Raw genomic sequence first — 4936 nt, 5'->3', positions numbered from 1 at the left:
TGATTTTGGAGCCACCAAAAATAAAGTCAGCCACTGTTTCCACTGTTTCCCCATCTATTTGCCATGAAGTGATGGGATCAGATGCCATGATCTTAGTTTTCTGAATGTTGAATTTTAAGCCAACTTGTTCACTCTCCTCTTTCACTTTCATCAAGAGGCTCTTTAGTTCTTCACTTTCTGCTATAAGGGTGGTGTCATCTGCATGTCTGAGGTTATTGATACTTCTCCCGGCAATCTTGATTCCAGCTTGTGCTTAGTCCTTCTTAAAAGAATATTTGTCTTTCAAAAATCTTGCAGTTCAGTGCTGGGCCCAGAAGGGTGATATGGCTGGGGCTTGGCCCGCCTCACAATGTCTGCCATTTTCAATTTTCAGTCTGTTGACTGTAATCTTGATGCTTATATATACCGGTGTTTATATCCAATCCTTGGCATCCAGCCTCCTGGACAGAAATAAAACTGGGTTGTTGGATATATTTTGGAAGTGTGCCAGAACTGGTGAACGGAAGAGTCCTTATGTTGCTGTGTGCCATATTGCGATGGCCTCCAGCATCCTTTTCATACAGTAGCTTGGAAAAAGGCCAGAATTCAGTTGCCATCATATTTAAATATGACAAAAAAGGACTTATCTGCAGAAAATAATACAAAGAACAGTTAACCCTTTTATCTCTGAACATCGAATGAGCTACAGTTTCAGCTGCTGTTCTCTATTTTTGTTATTGGACCAATGTTCTATATAAACAATTAGGATGCAACATTTAATACTCAGAGTTTAAATAAGTCTGTAACAGTCAACCTCATTACTGTCACTACAATATTACAGTCTGCATATGTCATTCTGTTGTGCCAGATACCAGTTTTACTAGTGAGGTATCTTTAAGGCACATAGTAGAAAACAAAATTGGTGAATTATTCAAGTTCCTTTCACTGTGATTTGGAAATGGTAAATCTTTATCGAATGGAAAAAAAAAATCTTGCAGTTTACAGCAAGGAGAAATGCTCAGTTAAACCGCAGGTGTTGATGCTTTGTCTCAGATCTGCTTATTCAAACCAATGATCAGCCTTGGAAACAGAAATGTAATCTGAATCGCAGACCACGCAGTTCTCTCTGTACTGTTTTTTGTTCTTCAGTTGTGGCCAACACATCGCTTTCAGCCTTCTCAGCTCTGAAACTTTGATTTGAGCTTCACACTTTCTTTTCCTTTCAGGCAGAATTTTACGATTCTAAGGCTCATAAACATTTTATAAACTCAAGGTTTCCTCCCTTTCTGTGCCTTTCTCTCCTCAGCCACTTCCTCTTATCAGAACGCAGGCTCCTTTGTGTTTTTAACACTCTTTCTTGAGATAGTCCCAACTCTTTGATCCTGGGCTGACTTGAAATTGTTCGCTGTCAGCGACCCAGAGCAGACATCTGGTGCGTCCTGGTGTTGTCTGCCGGCTCCTGACAGCATTGTCGAGCCTCCCTGACAATCAAAGAGCTCTTCCAACCCAGTGACATGCAAACTTGTCCCTTCTCTGCTCCAGTTTGTCACAGCCCACATTTCTCAACTTAGCTGCACAAAGGCAGGCAGGGATAAAATCATTCTGAGGTTGACGCTGGCCGCAATGGATAGAAATTCATTGTTTTTGAAACAACAGCTACTCAGAACATCAAATTACTGTGAACCTGCCTTGCAGCTAGATGGCAGGAAACAACCTGTTTTTCAGGGCTTTCCAGGTTGCGCTAGTGGTAAAGGACCAATGCAGACAGACGTAAGAGGCAATGCCTAAGAGTCCCTGGAGGAGGGCATGGCAATTCACTCCAGTGTTCTTGTCTGGAGAAGCGCATGGACAGAGGAGCCTGGTGGGCTACAATCTATGGGGCCGAAAAGAGTCGGCCATGACTGGAACGACTTAGCACGCACACACATGCTTTTTTGCTTGCTGGAGAAAGGATGCTGCCTAGTGGCTTTTATCACATGTGCTCATTTGTGTTGGAGGTCTCAGAGGGTAAGCGCTGCGCACTCTGGAAGTTTTGCTGAGACTTCTGGGCATGGACCTAACTACACAGAGTCAAAGAAGAAAAGACAGACTCTACAGCTCATTTCCTGTTTTATCTGTCATCTTCCCCCCAGTAAAACATGTTCCCTTCACACAAAAATATGCTACTTAAAAAGCCCACTACAGTATGTTTTCCCCCATTCAAACCACCAGTAAGTGATCTGACCTTAATTATGTCCCTGCATGAAATCTCTGGCAGTTGAAGGTAAGGGTTCTTAGCTCCCATGAACAGTACTGTGTTTCCTGAGCCCGATCACAAGTCAGCATTCAGTATAATCTGAACATAATTCTGCTCTTGACCCTTGGCAGGTACTTTTTCAGGCCAGTTGGCCTTGACACTGGCTCAGTGGCTAGAGAGGGCTCCCAAGGGCTATTTTCAATTGGCAAAAGGGCACTTTGGGGATGAAATGCAAACTGGCCTCAGCTGGCGTGGAAGTGAAATGCATTAAAAAAGTTACTTTATTTTTTTTAAAACTACTTTTTGTGGAAATATATATATATATAACATAAAATTTGCCATTTAACCATTTTGAAGTGCACAATGGGCTTCCCGAGTGGCTCGACAGTAAAGAAGCCCTCTGCCAATGTAAGGAGATATAGGAAACGTAGGTTTGATCCCTGGAGAAGGAAATGGCAACCCACTCCAGTATTCTTGCCTGGAGAAGCCCATGGACAGTGGTGCTTGGCTGGCTACAGTCCATAGGGTCACAAAGAGCTGGACATGACTGAGCATGACAAATGCACATGTGTAGAATACAGTGGCATAAATACATTCACAATGTTGTACAACCATCACCCCTGCTATTTCCAGAATTTTTCATCATCCCAAACAGAAACCCATACCCACAAAATAATAACTCCCCAAACCTTCCTTTTCCCACCCCCTAGAAAATTTAACAAGACTTTGGGAAGTCTCCACTCTCTCTCTCCTAAGAACCTCAGCTCTGTTATTTGGGTGGAAACCTAATTACCTTAAACCAATTATTCTGTTCCATGTCTTTGGCTTCAGTGTTTCAGCCATGAATGAAAACTGAAAGTGGAAACATCAGAAAGGGATCTTTACTGAGGATTTTAGGAAATAAAGCCAAAAGTTATGGTCTCATCCCTAAGTGGCTTAGTGTGAAGATGTGAGGTCTGAAATTGAGCAGCCATTTTATCTCCTTGAGGGAGAATTTGAAGCAGTCAGGGAGTACCCCAATTTTTTCCTTAATTTGGGCCACTTTGAGTTGGGTTTTCTTACAATATGAGAAATCTTAACTGATAAACTCACCTTCAAGGAATTTAAAAATAAAGTGAGGAAATAAAGAAGTTCATTTATTTTATTTTCGGACACCATAATCCATGCTTCCAATTGAGTAAAAAGGAATTCTTTGTTCTTTTAAGACTCTAAGAGAAACATCAGATCAGATCAGATCAGATCAGTCGTTCAGTCATGTCCGACTCTTTGCGACCCCATGAATCATAGCACGCCAGGCCTCCCTGTCCATCACCAACTCCTGGAGTTCACTCAGACTCGCGTCCATCGAGTCAGTGATGCCATCCAGCCATCTCATCCTCTGTCGTCCCCTTCTCCTCTTGCCACCAATCCCTCCCAGCATCAGAGTCTTTTCCAATGAGTCAACGCTTCACATGAGGTGGCCAAAGTACTGGAGTTTCAGCTTCAGCATCATTCCTTCCAAAGAAATCCCAGGGCTGATCTTCTTCAGAATGGACTGGTTGGATCTCCTTGCAGTCCAAGGGACTCTCAAGAGTCTTCTCCAACACCACAGTTCAAAAGCATCAATTCTTCGGCGCTCAGCCTTCTTCACAGTCCAACTCTCACATCCATACATGACCACTGGAAAAACCATAGCCTTGACTAGACGAACCTTTGTTGGCAAAGTAATGTCTCTGCTTTTCAATATGCTATCTAGGTTGGTCATAACTTTCCTTCCAAGCAGTAAGTGTCTTTTAATTTCATGGCTGCAGTCACCATCTGCAGTGATTTTGTAGCCCAGAAAAATAAAGTCTGACACTGTTTCCACTGTTTCCCCATCTATTTCCCATGAAATGATGGGACCGGATGCCATGATCTTCGTTTTCTGAATGTTGAGCTTTAAGCCAACTTTTTCACTCTCCACTTTCACTTTCATCAAGAGGCTTTTTAGTTCCTCTTCACTTTCTGCCATAAGAGTGGTGTCATCTGCATATCTGAGGTTATTGATATTTCTCCCGGCAATCTTGATTCCAGCTTGTGTTTCTTCCAGTCCAGCGTTTCTCATGATGTACTCTGCATAGAATTTAAATAAACAGGGTGACAATATACAGCCTTGACGAACTCCTAGAAGAGAAGCGAAAAGCAAAGGAGAAAAGGAAAGATATAAGCATCTGAATGCAGAGTTCCAAAGAATAGCAAGAAGAGATAAGAAAGCCTTCTTCAGCGATCAGTGCAAAGAAATAGAGGAAAACAATAGAATGCGAAAGACTAGAGATCTCTTCAAGAAAATCAGAGATACCAAAGGAACATTTCATGCAAAGATGGGTTCGATAAAGGACAGAAATGGTATGGACCTAACAGAAGCAGAAGATATTAAGAAGAGATGGCAAGAATACACAGAAGAACTGTACAAAAAGATCTTCACGACCTAGATAATCACGATGGTGTGATCACTCACCTAGAGCCAGACATCCTGGAATGTGAAGTCAAGTGGGCCTTAGAAAGCATCACTACGAACAAAGCTAGTGGAGGTGATGGAATTCCAGGTGAGCTATTCCAAATCCTGAAAGATGATGCTGTGAAAGTGCTGCACTCAATATGCCAGCAAATTTGGAAAACTCAGCAGTGGCCACAGGACTGGAAAAGGTCAGTTTTCATTCCAATCCCAAAGAAAGGCAATGCCAAAGAATGCTCAAACTATCG

At 42.4% G+C, this 4936-nt stretch overlaps 1 pseudogene; it reads left to right on the top strand.

The window, feature by feature from the left end:
* The first annotated feature begins 349 nt into the window (after positions 1-349).
* Positions 350-566, top strand: LOC129624169 (protein kish-A-like; annotated as a pseudogene).
* The last annotated feature ends 4370 nt before the right edge of the window (positions 567-4936 follow it).

This window comes from Bubalus kerabau, chromosome 12 (genome assembly GCF_029407905.1).
Source record: "Bubalus kerabau isolate K-KA32 ecotype Philippines breed swamp buffalo chromosome 12, PCC_UOA_SB_1v2, whole genome shotgun sequence".
NCBI classification, from domain to species: Eukaryota; Metazoa; Chordata; class Mammalia; order Artiodactyla; family Bovidae; genus Bubalus; species Bubalus kerabau.
Note: the sequence above shows the minus strand (reverse complement) of the source record. Positions and strands in the feature narration are given on the sequence as shown.